At 44.4% G+C, this 22,663-nt stretch overlaps 1 protein-coding gene across 1 annotated transcript in view; it reads left to right on the top strand.

The window, feature by feature from the left end:
* The window catches only part of VDAC1 (voltage dependent anion channel 1), a 75,876-nt gene that overhangs the window by 3,715 nt on the left and 49,498 nt on the right, over nucleotides 1-22,663 (top strand). Inside the window, exon 2 of the mRNA XM_005147268.4 lies at nucleotides 1,284-1,408. The gene's annotated coding sequence lies outside the window, so the exon portion shown is untranslated. The remainder of the gene's footprint in view (nucleotides 1-1,283; nucleotides 1,409-22,663) is intronic.

The following is a 22,663-nucleotide window of genomic DNA, read 5'->3' as shown; positions in this document are numbered from 1 at the left end:
CAAGCCAACAGAAGCAGCCCCTTGCCGTGCATTTGGTACAATTCACATGGCATACACTTTGTCCTGGGATTCCTGTTTGTACACTGCATGGAACAAAGTACAGGAGAAATCCAAATATTGTTCTTTTAGCCCAGGCTCTGCTCAGACATGTTATCCAGGACACGCTGAGCCTGGTTAAGAGGTTATTATCCAGACCCAGCTTCCAACTACATCCTCCCTTCTTGCACATCTCCCACCGAAGCTGATCAGATGGGGCAGTGTAATTTCAAATCCTCAGCCTGCTTCTGTCCAAATGAGCCCCTGACTAAAAGACAGTTAAAAGGGCACTAAAAGAATTATTTCAAGAAACCTGAGTTAGACAGAACTGAATGAGGATCATTGCTGGAAACAGGGCTGGATGGCAGCAGTGAACTGCTGAACTGAACGCAGACACTGAAACTGTGTGTAGTTGTGACCAGGGACATCTGACTGGAGAACTGCTCTCTGGATGCTCAAGAGGGCAATGAAAGGAAAGATACACTAGAGGCTGCTTCATCAAGAGGTACCCATGGGGACTGGTGCTGCTGGTGAAGAGTGAAAAGTGCTTAGGATTATTATGACAACCTTGGCTGCAGCTCTTTCTGTGATCCCCACATTAGCACATCAAACTTGTGCAGAACAGAGCTGGAGGCTTTGGCAGTCTCCTGCCTTACACGAACATGTCTCTGAGTCCCATAGCAGGAAGCCCTCCCTGAGTCTCTGCAGACTGATCACCTCCTTCCCAGTGCTAAAGTTACTCAGAAAGAAAGGGGGAAAGAAATGCAAACAGCTGGTAGGAAGTGAGACTCAAAGGAAATTGTCAGGGTAGTGGTGGGATGGGGTGGCCAGATCAGAAGCCAAAGGAAAATGATTCCAATGTCTAAAAGCCATCCGTATCATGTGGGGCGTATTGATCGCTTCTGATACACTCAGCACCGCTCCAGACCCACACCAAAATGTGTCTTTCTCTGCGTTTATTAGGGCTTTTTTTTCCTGCATGGTTTTTAGTTTATGAGTGTTCTCTGCTGTGAGAAAGAAGACAAATAATTGAAGAGATGAGGGGGGGGAATGAAGCAGAGAAAAGAACATGGGACTGGAGGGGCCAGAACACTGAATTTATAAGTGTTCACACCAAAATTATTGACAGGAAAAGGAGGAAGGAACTGAACATATTTACAAATCTGAATTCAGCACAGCAGAGCTGTCTGCTAATGAATGCAGAACACTTCAGCTACCACTCATATACATTTTTATTTATTTTGCAGATGTTACTTCTTTCCCATCCTAACTGATGGCTTTCTGGAGACACACTGACAACAAGCCAGGGTGAGCCTGTCAGCGTCGTACTTCTCTGTGCTTCAGACTGGAAATAAAAGGCATGTGAGGAAAGGTAAAGGCTGAAGGGAGGCTTGTATTCCTGCATTGGGTATGCCACCCCCTTTTCTTTGCCATTTCCCTCTTGTCAGCAGTTTCATCACCTCCCCTGGTTCACGTGGATGTGGGGGACCTCGTGCACAGTACAGCACAGTTGCTCCTTCCTACTTCTCTGCACTTCAAAAGTGTCTATAAAGAAATCAGATTAAAGCAGCATTAAGAGCTGTGCTACAAATCCTACCATATTAAGCAAGACAATCCAGATAGTTGTTTTGGGCTAGCGGAACAGAAGGGGTGCCTTTGAGTTGAACTACATGTTTCAACAGTATGTTGTTCTGAAAAGTGTTGTATATGTGCCGACATCCGCTGTTGGCATGTGTACAGACTGAAGCTTGCCAACTCCTCCTAATCTGGAAAGAGGAGACATGCAGTGTTAAATACATGTGTCATCACTAATCATTCCCCCCCTCCCCCCCCTTCCCAATTTTATCATTTGGTTGTGCAATACATTTGAACCAAGTCAGCCCATTTAGTTTAGATGAACTTAGGCCAAATAACTGTACTGGAGCTGACTTCAGAGGCTTGAGAGGAGTTGTTGGAGTAGCTCTTCCATAAAGTAAATGTGAACACTCTGCTATGCTCCTTATTCTGCCCCTTAGACAAAAGCCTTTTGGTAGGGCTGCAGTTGGAGGGAGGGAGGGAGAGCACCTAAGAAAACAAACTCTGCAGCTCATTGCATCATATGACTCTTGACTTCCACCATGTTAAATCGTATAGGCAAAACAGAGCCAGGCCTAAGCAGAGCTTACAAAGGGGACTCCAACGAAACGCATGCTGCAAGGGATGGTTTTGGTGACTCAGTAGGTGACATGGATTTTTCTGAGTCAGGACTGAACCAGTGTTCTCGCATGACCTTAGTGCACCCGAACTTGGGATGTTTCTTAGACTGACAGCCTGACTACTCATGCCAATAAGAGTCCTGGGATACTTTTGCACTTGTACAGATGGTGATTCCAACCTCCTGGTCAAAGTCCAGCTGTATTAATTGTGTTTTCCCTCAGTAACTACTTTGTATGATGTCAATTATTGGGTCCCTTAAGGCTGTGACCATGGTCTGTAGCACAGCCCTGAAAAAGGACTGCAGCTGAGTGTGCTGTACCTTTTTCTGGTTAGTTGGAAGCTGACACCTGGGTATTTAAGCAGGGGGCAGAGGGCTTCTTCTTTCTTTCCTGATGATGGCTACAGCAGTAGTGGTATGTGAGCTTGCTCATTTAAAGCAAGCCTGTGGATGACCATAGGGACCATAGGCACACCCCTGGGGTTCTGGGTTGACTTGTGTGGTTCTGCACTCTACTGACAGTGCTCTGCTCTTCATAAAGGTACACTCAGGGGTTACCCGCAACTTACTTCTGTTTTTCTTAAGTGGCTTTGGTATTCCTTATCCTGCCCAACCATTGGGCTATAACAGAAGCCTTGACTACAATCTGCAGTTGGTAGATTCTGGTCCAGACTTCAGCTCTTGAGACCCTTAGTTTTGGACTGATGTGTATGGGAATTTGTGTCCTTAATTCTGTGGCCAGCCTGTTAGTTGTTTGCTTGTGATGTGTATGGGTCCAGGAATGATGCAGTAGTAGCAGATGAAGTGTTTCTGAAGGCTGTAGAGATGTGGAAGGTGTGTGGTTGCAAGAGGCAGCTTGGTAACAGACAGAAGTTGCTAAAAGTCTTGGTGACTAGAGAAGAAAGCACAGAAGCAGAGACTTGAGAAGGGCAAGAAGAAAATGTACATAAAAATATGATCAACTATTTTAATGGCTAAACATGAATAATGTTATGAGATGCTTTCATCTCAGTATAGGTTGGCATTCCCCAGCTTTTTATATTTGTATATAAATATTTTTCTTGAAGTAAAGTCAGCCTAATTGGAAGTAAAAGCTATTCTATGTCGTTTATTTTAATACTCTAATATATTTCCCCTAGTTAATCATTGCTATTTCTAAATATAAATTTCCTTCCCTTTTCTTTTAAGTCACTTAAAATGAAAGGGCCTGCTTTACTCTTTGACCTTCTCTAACAAGCAGACCCTTGAAATGCAGCATTTCCAGAAAGCAGGCTGCAGGAACAACAGATGGATTTAGTAAATTACAGCCTGCAGATGAATTGTATGAGGAGTCAGTTTAGGATGGAGGCTTAAAATACATAGAAATTTTTTATGCTGTAGCTTGTTTCTTGCTGTCAAACAGTGCCTGGTAAATGCAGAGCTTGTGTGATGCTTGCTTTCTGTACTGATTGATTTGTAGAAGCCGTTCCATCCCAAATTACAGGCTCTTTGGGTGCCAGCCTGCAATCCTGCTCAGCCAGGAGACTCTGTCCTCTAGGTATGTTTCAGTACTTTGCATTTCTTTTATTTGCTGAAGCTATTCTAACAGACTGCTTACACTGATCAGCAGATCCTGGAACCTGTTTGTGGCTTCCCAGGGGTTTCATAGACAAATTAGTGCATGTGTATTTGCAGGACAAGTGACTTGTAAATGATAAAAAAGTAGTTTATAATCAAAGTGCCTTTCTTGTAACAATAATCTTGAGCATTTGCTTATCATCCAATGTGTTAATCCTTTTCAGGATTAACAGATTGTCTTTCAAAAGCATGGTCTTGGTTTTGCAGTCCTTGCTGACATAACTGAATCTTACTGTGTTCATGAGTTGTAACTGTGTGCAGAGACAGCAGGAATGGATCATCTCCTCAATGTGGTTTAGCTGTTGCTCTGAGGTTTGAAGCTCCCTAATGTGTTTGATACAGAGTAGCTGCACTAAGTTGTCATTGTGATCAAACACAAAGTGTCTGTTAAGAAGAATAAATTATTTGCATGGGTGTGATGAATGCTTGAAGGGAATTTGATAAGTTGCATGTTGAGCACTGGGAAAATTCCTGCAAATGATCCATGTTGTTCTTTGCGGTGTCAGAAACTTAACATTGAAAGGAGAGCATCACTGCCTCTGGTTACCGTATAGTGTTATTAAAGCTCTTCTGAAATCTAAGATAGCATGGTAATCAATACAAGATCAGGTAGGCTCAGGAGTTACATAAATAAGGATTTATTTCTAATCTTATATTCATAAGATGGTCAACATATTTTACAGCAATCTCCTGTGCTGTGTGTGAGTTCACACTCCTTGAAGCCTCTTGCAGTTAAATCAGTTGTGTTACAGCCTCAGTGAATCTCTGCACTGCGGTTTTGCATGGAGCCAGCATTGTTCAGTATGGAACTTGCAGGAATTGTCTGCTTCACTAAAGCAGGATGCTGTTTTAGGAGGAAAAGATGGCCCTAATGAGGATGGTAATAACTACAGTCTTGTTAACACTTGGGAAACTTGTGCAAATATTCTCAGTGCTTCTTTCTGCCTGCCCTCTGAAATCAGGCTGCAGTTTGTTACTGTCCACTGCCCCAGTCCCTGGACCAGCTGTGGACCTCTCGGCATGCAGCTCTGCTCCCATCCCCAGGCACGCTCTGGCTTCCTCACAAGGAAATCTAGTGCACGTGGGGGATGGCTGTGCATACAGATGTCCTGGAACAGACAGTGTGGGGCAAGGGTGTGTACATTGGGACAAGGATTGCAGGGAGCATCTGCCCAACAATGTAGATACTGCCTCTGGGGAACCTTCCTTGAGAAGTGTCTGGCGTTGTAAATGCTCTACTTGCCAAGCAGGTCTCAGTGATGCAGTGCTCAATGTGCTGGTAGCATCCAGTGGCCAGGCTATATATGCCATGTTTGCACTTGATATGTTTGCACTTGATAATGGTGTTAAAAGACTGCAAAATTTCTCCATGACTCTCGGATCCAAGCAGGATTGCTTCTATGAGAAATAGTGACACAGTGCAAACTAACAGCTAATGCCAGTAAAACAGCAGCCCTAGCCTGTGAGTTTCTTCCAAGGCAGGCACTGGGAGTGAGAATACAATCTTTCCTTTTCAAAAGGTTCAACCCACAGCTCAGTAGGTTTCTCTGCATTCCTAGAGCTACTCACATGTAAAAGGGCTGCAGCAGTGCTCAGTAACTGGAGTAGTTTTTGCATGGCATGATTTGTTACTGCTCTAAGATTTGCAACTCATAATACAAGCTGTTGATGCACAGTATCAGTGAGTTGTCACAGTGATCAAAAAGTCCTTTTCTTAAACCACTCACAGCAGGGCTACATAACGGTTTAAGATCTGAAATGTCCAGCTGAAACTCCACAGAGAACTGCTTAGGGAGGCAGAATGTAATTACCCATGCTGGAATCTGGCCAGGTTTCCAAGGTTAACACCTTTCATCTTGACATCAAATCTTTAATGACCACATGTGGTAAAGACGTTTGTTCAGCATCTCGTATGGGAATATGCCATATCCAGAGTTACTGTGCCTCTGTCATGCTGGAGTATTGGTTCAATACTTCAATACTGGTCTAAAGGAAAACTGCTCCCAAAGATGCCAGCAATATTTCATGGACAGCCACACATTTCCTTTGGAGACTCATGTTTGACTGTGAGCAGGACCTAATGGCCTGAGTTTTTTTTTGTCCTCCAAATGATCTGGTCCTCTGTCCTTACAGGCTAATAGTGAACACTGTAATTACACATTATTTTTGGGTTGCCAAATAAAGTAATTAGAGAAGTAGCATTATGATTTTGGAACGATACATTAGAGAATGAAGGGGGGTGATGACAGCATGTTCTCCCAGTGCCAATTAAAACACTACTGAGGAGATTCAATGCTACTTCCTGGAGAGCCAAGCAGACAAGAGGTTCATGGGGATTCACTCAAGCAGCAGGACTGCAGAAAGGCTCCTTTCTGCTTCTAAGCATATGGCATATGGAAATTCAGTCAGGGGAATAAGCTACAGAGTGACTTCCTTGAGCAACACATATCATTTAGAAAGCAGATAGAACAATCTGAAGCATCTTTACAGCAGGTATTTTTTGTGATGGCAAAGATAGTATAGCTGAAGCAAAGAAACATTAGTTGCCCTTACCTATTAGTCTTGTTCAGACTCTGTCAAAGACTTCTATTTATGACCATTAAACATATTAACCTTTCCACTCTATTAGTCTGTGCCTAACTAGCTTTTGCTTAAAAGAATAAATGAAAATAAAGCTGGCTTGTGAGGGCATGTACATCCCATTTAGCCAAAGAGAAGCTACTAGCAGGAGCTGTAACCACTGTGTGTCTTCCCTGTTGGTGTGCTGCATCCTTGGTGAAGAGGAGTGAGAAGACCACTGTGTTCTGTGTGGGTCTTGCTGGGGATACAATAACTATTCATTCTTGATGCTGTATTTTGCAGCAAGATACTATATTGTTTAGGAAAATGAGCACTGTGACTCACAAATACTAAATACAGAGGTGACAAGAATGGAGATTGGAGCATCCAGGGAAATGCAGCTGATAGATCACATACAGAACTGATCATCTAGAGACTACATCAAGTTTATCTTGCCTTTGCGTACTTTGATAGAACTTTTCCTTCCTTGTGTTTAAACAAATGCGTGCCTGTATCCAGACATTTGGTTTGTGGTTCCTTTCACAGAATCATTAACTAATAGCATCATAGAACTCAACCTCCACTAGAATCTGGTTGAATTCTGGTGCATTCTGGTAGAATGCACTTTGTTTCTCATCTTTCTATCAATGGCAATTCAGCATTTCACGATGTCTGGGTTGGTGCATTTATGGCTTCTTTTAGAAGTTATAATAAAAAGAAACACGTGCTCCTCTTCAGCTGTATAGCCGTAGCTTGGTACGATCTCATGAGCATGCTTTTGATGCTGTAAATAGCTGCGAGGCAAAGCTGGAACCACTACTTCAAGTCCCCAGGAAAGGAGAAAAGTCTTACAAGCTGCCTTTTGTTTTAAGGTATTGGAAAGCACAAAGTTTCCACCTGATTCTCATTGCTGCTGCTGAAAGCCTCTCGGCAATGGGGAGTCAGTGGGTATGCCAAGACCCATGCTGGCTCTGAGGCAGGGCACTCTTCCCCATGCACTCCTTCTCTGCTGACCCACTGTCTCGCATCTCCTCATGCACTGAGTTTGGGCATAAACTGACTGTTTGCTCTTTGCAGTCAGTGTTTGTGTCCTAATGGATTAGGAGACTCTTGACTTTGGACACCTTTCTCTAAACCTGAGAAGGTTAAATGCAGAGAGGTGAGGTGTTTCTTGCTGGTCTTGATGCAGGGGGGTTGGCTGACATGTGGGACTGGCAGGACTCTGGGTGGACTTGCTGAGGAGCCACCTGTCCCCACAGGGCAGTCAGAGGAGGAGGCTCAGGGACAGCCATGCCCCTCCATCCTGCCCCGTGGTGCTTGTGTTGGCCTCCTTCCATGTCCAACCTGCTGTTGAATTTCAGTGCGGCCCACAGGAGGGAGGCCATGCCTCAGCAGGCACAGTGCCTCACTCCTTGATGGCCTCTGCCCAGTCCTGCACTGCTCCTATGCTCCAAATCTTATCCCAAGTCTTGTGACAACCTATAAAGTCCTCTCTCTTACAGTCCCAAGGCTTGGTTTGCTTGCTGTCTTCATAAAAAAAAAAAAACCAAACCATACTAAAACCTCTGGTTTTCATCATTCCAAATAAAAGCTTGAAAAAAAGGACCAACCAGAAAGCAAGGGAAAGCCTGAACATCTTTATCAGTCTGGGGTTTTTTTTTCAATCTAATGATTTTTAGAACTGAAATTTCTTAACTTCTTCCTCCTTTCCGTGCGCAGTCTGACTAATGACTTCTGTAAACTTGTGTTGGCAGAATGAACAGCAGCTTAAATAAAATGACTAATTGTTTTCATTCATCAGCTATTCATTGCAAGAGCAATTATAGTTTCAGCATTCTGCCCCCAAATGAGGGCCGCATCCTGCAGTCATGTGTTATTTATATTACCTGTCCCTATTTACATTCTCTAGCACATAGATGGCTTTATTCAGTGTCCAGGCCCCTTCTTGTTACAATACGGTTGATTCAGATTCAGGTCAGAATTTGGGCAATCCAGCATACTCGATACTTCTCTTGATTTCAAGCAAGAAATAAATCATAATCATAATCTCTTCTTGTAGCTTGATTTGTTCCTACAGTAGTAGGTGGCTACTAAAATGTTAAGATGCCTTCGCTTGCCTTTTTCTGTTCAGCTGAAATTTAGCACCAAAGTCAGTTACCATGCTATACCAAGACATCAGGTTCATTTTATGGAGCATACTAAGCATTTCCAACTTGACAGTAACTTCTTTATTATCCCATGTTGAAGCACACCCAGTCCATGAAAGAACAAGAAAGAATTCCATTTGAAATGGTTAAGTAAAAGGCTAATCTTTCACCTGCCTGTTTGACAGGAGTTGTAGGACAGAGTGAGTAAGCTGCTCTGAGAATGGAGCTTATGCTGGTGCCCTGGGTAGGGGTGAAGGATGAGTCTCTAAAGGTCTCATCGTCTGGGATTTTGTCATAGTTGTGTGGTTAGAAACCCTACCAGGATGGAACAGCTCAGCAGGGATTCGAGTCCTCTCTCCTCCGAAGGTCCACTTGTGGTTGTGTACAGGGTCTGCCTGGAGCACAGGGAGTGTTCAACCCGCAGGAGCAGTGGGAGAAATGTGTAGGAATGGAGTCATCTTGCTATAGGCATCTCTATGAATCTTATTGCTTTTTGTGCCACTTCACTGCTATGTGGAGGAGGCACAGAAATTATATAATTTGGCTCTTAGAGGTGAAATTAGGCCAAAAGCCCAAGTAAAAGACATCTTCACTGGGTTCTGTTGAGTTCTGGATTGAAAGTTTGTGATGTTCCCTTGTCATCCTGGTGGGCAGAAGGAAAAGTGAGGCTTACATTAAAGTGTAAATAGGGAATTTCTTATCTACTTCAAACTTTGCAGCTTGCGATCTTCACAAAGTGAAGATGCTTCATTTTAAATCCTTCAGCCACCCAATGTGCTGGTTAAGAAGATGGAGGAGAAGCATTTGTTTAACTGAGCTATTAAATGTAGGATGTGTGTCTTACAAAGTGGCAGTGTTGCTTTGCAAGGCTGATTAGGAATGGTGAATAGATTTGGGCCCTACAGCCTTGAAATGCTTGCAAAACTCACTCCTCTTCACTGGGAGATGAAGAGAAAGTTGTTCCTATGCCAGCATCTTCCCCTGCAAGTGTGATGAGTAGCGTTGTCTTTAATTGCACAAATATTGTACCTAGGTTTTGAATATTCTGGAAGTAATCCTTAATGCTAATGGGCAGCAAAGTGATACAAGAAATATGAATCTCCTAAGAGTTTAATTTTGAACACTGCATCTGAAAGCAATGCAACTCCATTACAACATCACAACTACTTTGCATATATATGTATTTCTCTTTTTCAAGGCTCTCAATATGATTTATGAGCAGCAATTAACTCTACCTTTCAAGCCCATGTGACAGGTGTTGCTGGGCCCATATATGAACCAGACAAGCTGAGGCACAGAGGTGTCAAAGGTAGCTTGGCAGTGATGGGATTGCAAAACGAAGACCAGAACCCAAGAATCCTGAATCATAGCCCCTGTTCTAAGAGCTGTCCATTTCTTGCTGGAAGAGAAGATCATTAAAATCCACTGGGTTTTGTCTAGCAGACTTTAGAAACTTCTGCATGCTTTTAGATGCAGAGGGATTATCTTTATTATATGATGAATGTAGGAGGGTTTTACACTAATGCTGAAGAAGCACATCTAAACCATGATGGAATGAGGATCAATAGATGTCTTTAAAAACAAATCCTGCTGAAACAGATTTCTTTCTGTCATTTTGCTCTACCTATGTAACATAAAACCCTTTTAAAAATGTAAATAGCAGATGGCTTGTCGAACACTGCAGAAGTGATTGCAGACTATGGACTTCCTTTGGTCAGCAGGACTGGGGGTCTGTATTATACTCTGCTGGAAGTCTGACCTCAGTGCTCTCACTGTAAACCTCACAGGGTGCTACAGTGCTCCTGACTGAGGAAAAGTGCTTGGATAAAGATGCTCCAGTCAAGGTAAAATTTACTCAGCAAAGACCACAGCAGTGCAGAGACCAAGCAGTGTCCCTCAGACACCATGCTAATCCTCAAAAGCACCACTACTGATGCTTCTGTAATGCTACTGAGGCTGAGCTGGAGTTAAATATTATCTACTTGCAATCATGGTCCCAAGAGGGTCTGCAAGGTGTTCTAGATCGATGGGAGAGGTGAGCTAAGTATGAGCTAATACTGAAATCTAGATACAGCTGTGTGTTTTGGGAAAAAAATGAGTGTCTAAACTTCTATGTTACAGCACTATGTGCAAAACAAGATATTTATAACGTATCTTGTAGTTTCTTACCTGCAAGTACATTCACATTAGTAATACAGTAAGAATTCCAGAAGATCTACCTTGCTAATTGTGGAGGAATAGAAACATGTGAAAACTTGTTAAATACAGCATGGGCACTTGCCATGTGTTTAAAGCCTGGAAAGGGAAATGCTTTACTCACATCTGAAGCTGACAGTTACGTACTAAGGAAAATAGTACTTTGTTGCACAGAGATTTCTGCTGCATGGCAGATGATTTAATCAGGGGATTTTCTTTAATACAAAAGGAAAAGTAGAACCTCGATGTGGGTAGTGAAATACAGAAGATCCTATTTCTGATTTTGGTGTAAAGGCATTTATTATTTGTAAACATGACTCATCTGTAGAGACACACACAATGATGGGCACACACATTCAGAGTTATCCAGGTCCTGGTACTTGTGTGAGCTGTACTTCATGAGCTGGTGGCAAAATGTTCTTGGTAATAGTCTGGGCTACCGGTTACAGTTATTGTTGTCACTGATACACATCTTTTGTATGTTTATTTTCACATGCTACTATATCAAGCTCTGGGCAGTATTTTACCCTTTGCAGATAAGCACTTGAAAGAGAATCAGGTAAGCAGATAATATTGCTGGAAATAACCCCCAAGATATAAAATCAGTTCTCAAAATCAAACTAAAGCCTTTTAGGACCCTGTAATCCATTGCAACCCGTAAGACTGGATGGTTTGATGATGGTCATGTTGCTCTGGGCACCTGATTCAACTCAAAATCCTGCAGAACTCTGAGGCCATCCCTGCCTGTTGTTTGTTTGGTGTGGTGCTGCCTTTTTTTCTCCTCTGGCTGAAGGTGCAAAGCAAAATAGGTCTGTGGTCCTGCTCCCATTACAGCCTGTGAGAGTTTTCTTACACTGAAGTCACTGACAAAACCCTCAATAGCTTTAATGGGGGCAAGAACAGGCTCCCCATGATTTAGTCTAAAGTGTTGAGCCCAAGGCAGAAAGACGGGGGCTCTTTGAAAATGACAACTTGTGGGTTTTGGAGAGGGCATTAACATATTTGTCATGGGGGAAAGAGGGTAAATAAGGAACTTGAAAAGAAAGACAGATATTAATTACGCTTCAGACAGCATTGCTGTGTGCTGATGACATACTGCAGCTTTCCAGACGACTATAATTTGCAAGTAAACCCAAGGAGTATGAGACTTTACAACAAGCTGAGCAATTAGTTCTTCCTGAGTTGCAAGAGTGACATCATGTGTGCAAAACATGCCTTCGCCTTCAGCTAACAACGCACACTCATTTATTCTTCCTGTGGGGTCACTGGTTGCTGTGAAGGCCATTAAATCATACCTCTGATGGAGGCACTTTCAATGTCTATAGAATAAGGGTCCCTGAAGTGCAGATAAACATGTGTCCAAAGCACCAGCTATCAACAGAAGCAGCTCCAATATCTGATTTCATACCTTATAGTTGCCCTTCAGCATTCTTTCATTCTTTTAAATACCTGAAGTTACTACCCAGGGTCTTAAACTTGTCCCTGTTGAAGGGATCTGCCCTGCTAAATGTCTGGTTATGTGGGTTTGGGTTCTTTTTTTGCTCTAGAATATGTCAAGATGTTGGAAGAGGTGTGGGGTTGCTTTTATAAGCTCTATATATAGAGTTCTGAAAAAAACCCTATTTTATTTAAGTATAAAATGGAATAGAAATTAAATACTCGAACAGTGATGTTAATACCTAGCTAGGTATGGATTTCCATTAGCATGTGTGTGGTTTCATAGTTTGGATAACTTAGTGTGTTGCACTGCAAGAGTTTATCAAAGAGGCTATAAGGATCCATCTGATACTCCAGGAGGAATAAATTAAGGCATTGATCTATAGAGACAATTACATTTATTCTTTAATCAGCTATGTAGTCCCACTGGAGCCACATCTACTTACCCGCAGTAAATTAAGCTCCTGCTTAAGTGCTTTGGAGGCTCAAGAGCCAAAAAGCTCTCATGAAGATTTTTCACCTCTTTTGTCTGTTACAATTGTGGTGCCATTTATCATGGAGCTTTTGGTATTTTTGCTGGATTAATGAAAAAGGAAGATGAGATGTGAGCAAGCTTGGCTTTAGAGAGATATTTCAGTATGTAAAAAGCTGCTTTATCTTTTGAGGAAAACTGTTACTACAAACACAAAATGAGCATTCGGCCACTGTGGTTTTCACTAAACATAGTGAAGGGCAAGAAGATTTGGCAGAGCAGGCATAGAATGGGGTCACAAGGCAGAGCACAGAGCTGGGGTGTCTTGGACTGAATGGAAGTGAATTTCTTGTAGTGTGGTGAGGTTGTATACACATCCTTTCCCCAGTCCAGATAGTGTTTGCTCAGTGTTGGTTGCTCTTGGTCTGTCTCTATTTGTCCCAAGCTTGCTGTCTCCCAGTGAAGTTGATGGGAAAGCTCCTCTTTCTAGCAGCAGCCCAACCAGACCCATCATATTCCCTGTTCTGATCACCCACCCAAGCTCTCAGCAAATGATCTCTATGGTTCTTTTGTTTCTAGCTCACATGTTTACATAGTCCCCAGAAGCTTCTAAAATAAGAACCTGAGGAAAACAGGAACCTGTTCTCCGAAGCCAGCAGGATGTCTTAATAGGAGCTGTTATTGCTGCTATTAAGAATATTATGTTAACCAAAGGCAGGAATGAATCTCTTGCTGGCCTGTGCCTGGGATGTGTGACATGTCCTCATGTCCTTACAAAGCTGTGGCAAAAACCATCCAAGAGCACTGGTAAAGCCTATGATGGCTGTTATGTAGAAAGCCAACCAACAGGGAGCTGTGCAGCCTCTTAGTCCCCGCTGACACTGAAGTTACTTGGTATTTGTCTTTGGGACAGAAACTCATCCCAGCATAGAGACAGATCATGTAGAGCATCCTACTTAGTTTTGTGCAGCAAAGTTCCTGTTTTGCTCACAGCAGTGAAGGAAGGCAGTCATCCGAAAGTGTGATGGTCAAAGTGCCAAGCGGAGACCAAAGGAAGGGAAAAAAATCTGACTTCTGTGAAAAAGCTTGAACCCTGTTGCTCAGCTTCAGCTGCAGGGACTTTCCTCTTAACTGAATCCTTTCACTGGAGTCTGCTCAGTTAACTGTTTTATCTGTAGCTGCCAGCATGGCCACAGATGTGATAGGGGAAGCCATTGGTTTTGGTGGTGTGGTCAAAAGAAGAGTGAGGTGTGTTTGCAGGAACTGTGTTTTTGGCTGACAAACAGCCTGGAGAGGTGAACCTCCCATAGAGCCAGGATCTGCCAGCTCCAGGGCCCACTTTGCTTGTATTACTCCCCTGGAAATGCACCCTCTGAGCTGATGTTTAAAGATGTGAAGGTGGTAACAGGCTGGTTTGGGTTTGATTAATTCACTAAATTTCATGTACAAAAATGTGTAAACTTGGTCTTTGCCTAATACTGCTGCACTTTCCATGTGTTGACCTACCAAAACTTTGCCTACCTGGCGTGCTTCTCCATGTACTGGAGAAACAGAGCTGGGACACCCCACATTTAAATCAATACTTGACAATCTACTTGAAGATGCACAAGAACACTGAGGTTGTGCAAGAAGCCTTCAAACTCAAAAAGAAGTGTTCAAGCAGAAAGTGCAACTATTAAGACCATATGTTCTCTTCTGTTCACCTTCCCATACAGGATACAGAACAGGTCAAAGTCTTCTCTGCTACTCTATACACACACATTACCTGTGTGCCTGTGGCAAGGGGTTGGAACTGGCTGAGATTTAAGGTCCCTTCCAAACCAAACCAGTTTGAGATTCCAATACCCACTGACTCCCCACACAGCACATAAGAGAGAATCTCCTTTGTGGTTTTGATGAAGATGCAGTTTCATGGCTATAATGTTGAACAGCTGGGAAAAGTAGGAATTTCCTCCTTCATCTCTAGGTTTATTTGAAAGATTTTGGGTTTGTGGCTTTACTGGGTGACTTTCCTGATGATCTGATTTAGAAAGATCATTGAATTTCTTCGAAGACCATAGTGGTTACCATAGGAATATGTTAGCTGCAAAGCAAGGAATAATTAGTTTATGTTTGTTCCTTTGTGTCTCCTAATTTCTTCCATTCAGGATTTTTAAGCATATAATTAAAGGGATTATTCAGCTTTGTGATTTTTTTTCCCTCTATAAATTCATTTAAAGACAAAACTCTGAAGTCTGTAGAGCATAAATAATAATGATTATATGTAATTAGTCCAACCTGTTTGTCCACATAGCAGAAAACAATGTGTTTTCTGTCGAAAGGCTGCAATGCTGACTAGTGGTCACTTGCAGCTCCAGCTGTGGCATTCCCAGTTATCTCTCTCATGCCTTTTGGCTACTCAACTAATTACCCTTAACAAAACATAGCTTGGAAGTGGGCCTCTTGAGAGCACTACAGGACACCTTCTCATGGCATTCAAGTTCTGGGGCAAGCTAAAGGTGTCAAGAAAGGCATGAGCAGGCTCCAGGAGTCTCTAAGGTCAGGTGGCAATTGAGCAAGGACCGGGAGTATTGCGACACCGAGGTTTAAGGTAGTTATTTAACACCTCTGCCCTGGCAGGATTTGCTGAGTAGGCAAAGCTTGGTCTCTGTGTGGAAGGGCTGAAACTTGTAGGACTTCTCCAGCAATGCTTTGTGGTGGATTGGGATTTTGGCAAAATGGAGGTTTTCCCCCAGCAAAGGGGTGTTGGAGCCCTTAAGTTCAGAGGTTGAATCACTTTGCAACCAGGGAGAAAGGCTCTTTCTTTAACGCTCCAAGCTGCACCATCCTGTTCCCTTTCTCCAGTCTAATCCATCTGGAAATGTTCCACGCTAAGGTAAAACATCAAGAGCAGGATTTATGTACAGGCTTCTGGTGCCCATCAGAGCAGCCCGTAATTTGGTAGTTGGGATGGAGGAGAGAGCTGTGGTCCTGTGCTCCCAGCATCCCAAACCAGTGTCTTAACTCCTGAACTAATCTATGGAAAAGAGATGAGTACTGTAAGTACCTGATCTGGAATGAGTATTCCAAAGGCTCTCTGGGATCCAGTCTTTCAGGACAAATAGTAATGATCAGTGTCATGTGCCTTTCAAGGGCTTGGGCCTGTGCTATGTTTTAAGATGCTTTGACCAGGATCAGGGGGCTTTGGGTGTGTGTTAATGTCACCAGCAAATGGATGGGAATTTCGAGCATTACTGGTTTGAGTGCTGGGCTTTAATCAGAACAGTTTGTGTTGGAAGGGACCTTAAAGCTCATCCAGTTCCAAACCCCTGCCACGAGCAGGGACACATTCCACTGGAGCAGGGTGCTCCAAGCCCCTGTGTCCAGCCTGGCCTTGAACACTGCCAGGGATGGGGCAGCCACAGCTTCTCTGGGCACCCTGTGCCAGCGCCTCAGCACCCTCACAGGGAAGACTTTTATTCCTCATATGTCATCTAAATCTCCCTCTTTTATCTTAAGCCCATTCCCCTTGTTATCATTTGTTAGTCCCACTTTATGCATCTTGTTCCTTATTTGACGCTATTTTTCAAGCTCTCTTTTTATGAAGCATTTTAAACGTCTGCAGCACCTGGGAACAAGAGTACTCAAGTTCATCTGAACATCCTGAAGCGCATTTTCCACTCAGCTCACCCTAAAGCCACCCCTGCCTTCATCTCAAAATGCAGCTGTTGTATTGAAGAGCATAAGTACGCTTCCCCTGAGCTACAGAAACCGAAGTCACCGTTTCAGCAGGCTGCAGAGAGCGAGCTGGGACTGCGCCGCGGCCCCCACAGCGGGGCACAGCCCGCTCTGTGTGGGCTTGAGAATCGCTGTTCCGAGGTGCCTCCTCCGCTTGCTGTGCCGTGCGCTGGGCAGAACCGCTCCCGCGGGGCGGCCGTGGCGGGGGTGCGCAGGTTGCGCGGCTGCGGGGCACTGCGGCGCCCTCTGGCGGCCGGCGGAGGAGGCTGCCTCTGCCGCGCCGCTGGGCTCCGGCTTACCCGGGAGCTTCGGGCGGGTTGTAGAGGGATATCGGGGATGTCGTTTCCTTTCGCGGCCTGTCACGACTTGCTGCCCACAGCTGGCACTCGAAGCAGCCATGTGAGGGCTCCAACTGTGTCAGGGATGGTGCTGGCAAGGTGGTGCTCTGCTCCCCGGGTTGCAGGAGCTGTGCTTGCTACAAGCCATACAGTCACAGAATTAACTGGGGTGAAAAAAACCTCTAAGATCATTAAGTCTGTTTCCCCAGCACTGCCAAGGCCATCACTGACCCATGTCACCGGGGACTTCATCTGCATGGTTTGTGAACACTTGCAGGGATGGTGACTGCAGCCCTGCCCTGGGCAGCCTGTTCCAATGCCTGAACACCCTTTGGGGAAGGAATTGTTCCTCAGCTCCATCTAAACCTGCCCTTGTGCAGCTTGAGGCCATTTCCTCTTGTTCCATCCCTTGTTCCTTGGGAACAGAGCCCAGCGCCTCCTGGCTTCATCCTCCTGTCAGGCAGTTCTAGGGAGTTATAAGGTCCCCCCTGAGCCTTCTCTTCTCCAGACTGAACCCCCCAGGTCCCTCAGCTGTTCCTCATCACACTCATGCTCCAGGCCCTACACCAGCTCTGTTGCCCTTCTCTGGCCCTGCTCCAGCACCTCAATGTCTGTCTTGTACTGAGGGGCCCAAAGCTGAATGTGGGGCAAAGCACAGATCCCTGGCTCTGGTGGTGCCTTCCCTGAGTTCTGACCTTGTGTAAACCTAATTCTCACTTTGACGTTGCCTCTGGTATTCAGGGCTTAATTTCCTTTCTATTTTAATCTTTTACATGCGTACAGAGTCTGCTTTAGTTTCTAGAAACAGAAAATTAACTTCCTAAATGCAAGGGTGACTTTTGGTCATAGAACATAATATCCAGGAATGGGCACTCAGGATAGAGCATTCCACTTTACTGCAGTTCTTGCGCAATTAGGGGTTGTTTACCTTAAACATCATTCTGAGGACTAATAATAATAAAGCAAAAAAAAGGTAAAGAAAATTCTGGTTATTAACCTGGGCAAAACAATTATCCTGCTCAGGCTCTTTATTGAATCATGTATGCAAAACACTGAGGCTTTTCATAACACATGTATTTAATCTTGATGCAATGCTTGGGTTTAACCCCACGGTGTCTTGCAGTTCGGTCAGAGCTGCACTAGTTCTGCTGTGCTTGAATAAGAGCACAAAAGCCTCTGGGATCACACATGAGCCTGTGCTGTTGTGGAAGCCCCTCAAAGTCTTGCTATTATCCCTGGAATAGGCCTGGATGATCATTTATATAGTAATTAGGGTTGGTAAGTCTTCATAACTGTCTGCAACAGGCTCTTGGAAGCTATTCCAGTGTATATTGAAATAAATGTCAGGGCAAGACTGTTGTGTGCATGTCAGAGATGTGAACTCTGACAAAAGCAGTGTGCATTGCTCTAGAGTTTCACCCTGCTAGGGACAGGGCAGCATCTGGGAGCTCTTGGGTTGCTATTCCCAGTTAACACGGCTTACCACTGGTAGTAGTGGTCAGGTATCCTGGAGCACAATGGAAGTTTGAGGCTATGGAGCTGCAGCTAAGCCTGGCGCTGGGGGAGCAGAGCTATCGAGAAAAGGCTTCTCTCAGTGCTGCCTTGTATCCCATGATGTAGTCAGGTATACATGCAGCACTAACTCTCAGAGCTTGCAGAGCATTGCTGGGTCACTCAGACAGTCTCCTGACTTCACAAAGCACAGTTCTCCTTGCTGTATGTTTTGTTAGGGCTCTATCATCCTTGTTTTTGAATTCTCCACTGAATGAGTTGCTGCAAATAACCCTTTTGCCCCCAAACTATTTCATATTCTAATTTTCTTCTCTAATTTTCTTCCATTTTATTGAGCCTAAATTTCTTCTTATTTGGTTTCCTATAATTGCTCCCAGTTATACATCCTATCCCACACAAATGCTTCCCTGCCCTCTGTGAAGCAGATACCTGTCAGATATTCCCAGACTCTTTCCCTTGGTCAAAGGTATACATATGCAATTCCTCTAATCTTCCCTCTGCCGTCTGTTCCCTCAGGCTCTTCATTACTTTGCTAGCCCTGCTCTGAGCTGCTTCCCATCTATCAGTAGTATTTGGTGATGATTTCTGCCCTGCTCATGCCTAGCTGGCATCATTCTCTCCCTGCCCACACACACACAACCCACAGAGGCTGTTTTGTGTTCAGACCTGGCTGGTGCTGCTCTCTTGGCTAAGGAAGTTTTCACAACCAGAGAATGCCCTGTCCCACCAGGTAACTGTATACTCTGCAAACAGGAGCATGGCAAGTCAAATACTACTTGCAGTTAAACATCTACCCAGGTAAAATATGAGTGGCAATCATGATTGATGAGGGAAGAGGTCAGTTCTTCCTGATCCCTTCAAAATCCTTTCCTGAGGACTCCTGTAGTGTCTGAGCTCTTTGCTTGCCTGACTCTCATTAAGACACAGCTATAAGTCGTGTAACTTGCTTTTTAAATCACTATTTATTCCCCATCAATATTGACTGCTGAGCACAGAAGACCGGAATTTTTGCTGTCAGTGTGTCTCCTGTGTCCTGGGATTCTTGCAATCGTGGTATTTCTTATGACAACAACAGAACATGATGCATCTCTGATGGGCTGTGGTGAACGTGCCTGTCTTGTTGTTTTAAGGGCTTTTAAGCTTATCTGGAAAATAAGCAGTTAGAGTCTGAAAGTGAAGCTGGTTTTGGGTAGGAGCATTTTGAGACTTGACTTAGCCTCTTTGATATAACATTCAGGTTTCATCCTGTAATGGACAAGGAAGATGGGAGAAATATATGTTTAGGAGTCTTTTTATAGTAAACAAATTATGTTAATATGTAGAACAGAAAAGAACTTTTAAAACCACTAAGTGCTGGTAGTGAAATCTGGTGACCACCAAGTATTTCAGTTCTGAAAATAGACCACCAGAGAGTTCTATTTCCAGATGTTTTGCCAGCTGAGCATCTTTCTGCAAAGTTAATCTTTACAAGAACAAAAGAAAAGGCTTGAACAATAAGTCTGCATGGAATAATTGTGTGAGTAAATATCAAGCTGGTTAAGGGAGCAAAACGTGAGTGAACCTTGTGCACACAATGTGTGTGAGCAAGAAAGCAGACTGAGATGGGTGGCCAAACCCTCCTGTGGGATAAATCACTGGCCTCAGTTTTATGACCCAGTGTCTTGCTCCTGGTTGAAGTGCAGGATGTTCTGTTGGTTATATACGTTTGCCTTGACCAGTGCTGAGATGGGTGAAGGAAAGATACAGGTGGAAGGCAGGAGCTCATGGGAAACCAGTTGCGGTGCATAAGAAATGTCCAACTCTGCTGCCTGTTTGGCAATTATTGACTCATCTTTTGCTGCTTAATTTCTTCTTTTCTGTTAGTGCACAGAAAGGTGGATCTCAGGAATGCCCCATCCCTGGCAGTGTTCAAGGCCAGTTTGGACAGGGCTTGGAGCAAGCTGCTCTAGTGGAAGGTGTCCCTGCCCATGGCAGGGGGTTGGAACTGGGTGAGCTTTAAGGTCCCTTCCAACACATACCAGGCTGGGATTCTGTGGAGAAGTGCTGGACCTCCATCCTCTCACTGAAGCCAAGCCACTTCCAGATCTCTGTGGGTCTGGAAGTGAGAAGCAGTCAAGGTGGACTCTTCCCAGTTCCCACCATAGACCTCTGTCAGCAGAGCTGAATTGCATCATCTCTGTGGACCTTCTGGGCAAGGCTGGCCACTAACTGTTGTTGAGGGTTTAAAAATCCAGAAAATTGGACCATTACAACATCCCTGAATCTGCAGTTGCGTGGTGCTGGGTGAAACATTCACTTTGATCTGCCTGGAGAACCTAACCATAAGTAGCTGTTTAATAAGCACAGAAAGGACTTCTCAGTCTTCTGACCCAGCCCTTGAACTACTACAGGAAAAAACACCTTTGTCATTCTAGTGAGAAGGCTTCCCATGATGGGAGCAGCTTCTCTAATCAGCCTGTTCCAGTGCTTTCCTCTCACTAGAGGGTTTCCTTGAGGTCTAACCTGAATCTTTCTTGCCAAAGTTGAAGTCTCTTCTCCTCACTGAACCGTTTGTTCCATTTTCTTGCTTGGATGCCTTTTAGGGACTGTGGTTGTCATTTCCTTGTTGGTAGCCCATTCATTAGGCTCAGCAAACTCAATCATCTCAGTCCTCTCTTGTGGGCTGGTTTTCAGGCAGTCTGCTCATTCTTCTCTTTGCCTTTTGCACTCTCTCTAAGTGCTCCATATCTTTCTTGAAGCTGAAGCCCCCAAACTGCTCGGTGGTAGAGCACTGATACTGAACACAACAGATGCATTTTATCATTTATCCCAGAGGAAAAACTGCATATAAGTTGTTTGGGAAGCAACCTCCAATTATTGACTCCTATTCACTGTAACCCTTTCACATTGTGCATCTGTATTAGTGCTTACTCCTTTCATTTATAATACTTACTCATATTTAACTTCATTATTATTTATCTTTTAAAGATTAACTCCAGTCGTGTTCTCTACGTTTGCAATGGTTCCCACATTCCATCCTCTGTCAATCTGAACATGCCCTTTCTGGTTTATCATCCCTGATTTTAGGGAAAACATGGAATAGAATTGGATCTGAGAGCTTCCTGCAGCTTGTTAATGAATCAACTTCATAAGGAGCTGCTGCTGATCACCTGCCGGGTATGGCTGGATCCTCAGGGATGAAGAATCACTCAACTTTATGAATTCGATAAGGCTAAAAGTGGCCAAGTGCCCCCATCTATTTTCCCTAAACAGGACCAAATCTGAGGCTTTTTTATGCCTGAAAAACTATGTTTGTAGCCAGTTCAGAATGGGAGTTACTGAAACCCCCTGAAGGCAAAAACATTGCCTTCTTTGGGAACTGGAAATGACCTGAGAGCCACAGGCTCATGAGATTTCCAGCTCGTACAAAAGCTCTGTGTGGGTAGGAACCATTGTGGTGGAGGGATCTAAAGATGAGAAGGGGCAGAAAACTTTTGACTGTAAAGTGTGAACCAAAGCTCAGTGAAGTTAATGGAAACTCTCTAGCTGGTAGCTCTGGCCACGGGGAGGGAAGGGTGTTAGAGAAGAGAACAAATACACTGTTGAAGCAAAAAGATTGTTAAGATAGGAGAGGAAAACACAGTTCTGAAGAAACTTTGAGGGCTGTGGGAAGATGCCCTCCCAAAGGCTGCTTGGAAATGTTTAGAGAAAGCCCGTTCCAGTTAAGTAATTATGGTAATACAGGGCTCGAGAGAGGAGGTGGGACAGAATAAAACCAAAACAGAAATACATCAGATTTAGAAAAATTCAACCAAACAAGCTGAGAGCTTTCTGAAAGCCCAGCTGGGATGTGCCACCCTGCTCACATTGTAGGGTTTCTGTTTGGAAGGTTTACTTTCTCCTTTGTGGTGCTGAGCACATCATCCGTACCACAGGGAACACTGCCCCACTGTGTCAGTGCAGGAACTGCAGGGAGGATGGATCTGTGGGCTCTGTGTGCCTTTGGGACACAATGCCATGCAGCTGCTTTCCCAGATATGGAGCTGCTGGAGCAGGTCCTGAGGAGGCCATGGAGATGCTGCAAGGGCTGGAGCAGCTCTGCTCTGGAGCCAGGCTGAGAGAGCTGGGCTGGGGCAGCCAGGGGAAGAGAAGGCTCCTGAAGGGGAGACCTGAGAGCAGCTCCAGTGTCTAAAGGGGCTGCAGGAAACCTGGAGAGGGGCTTGGGACAAGGGCCTGTAGGGACAGGCCAAGGGGAATGGCTTTAACCTGCCAGAGGGGAGACTGAGATGAGCTCTTAGGCAGAAGCTCTTCCCTGTGAGGGTGCTGAGGTGCTGGCACAGGGTGCCTAGAGAAGCTGTGGCTGCCCCATCCCTGGTAGTGTTCAAGGCCAGGTTGGACACAGGGCTTGGAGCAAGCTGCTCCAGTGGAAGGTGTCCCTGCCCGTGGCAGGGGTTGGAGC

This window comes from Melopsittacus undulatus, chromosome 10 (assembly GCF_012275295.1).
Source record: "Melopsittacus undulatus isolate bMelUnd1 chromosome 10, bMelUnd1.mat.Z, whole genome shotgun sequence".
NCBI classification, from domain to species: domain Eukaryota; kingdom Metazoa; phylum Chordata; class Aves; order Psittaciformes; family Psittaculidae; genus Melopsittacus; species Melopsittacus undulatus.
Note: the sequence above shows the minus strand (reverse complement) of the source record. Positions and strands in the feature narration are given on the sequence as shown.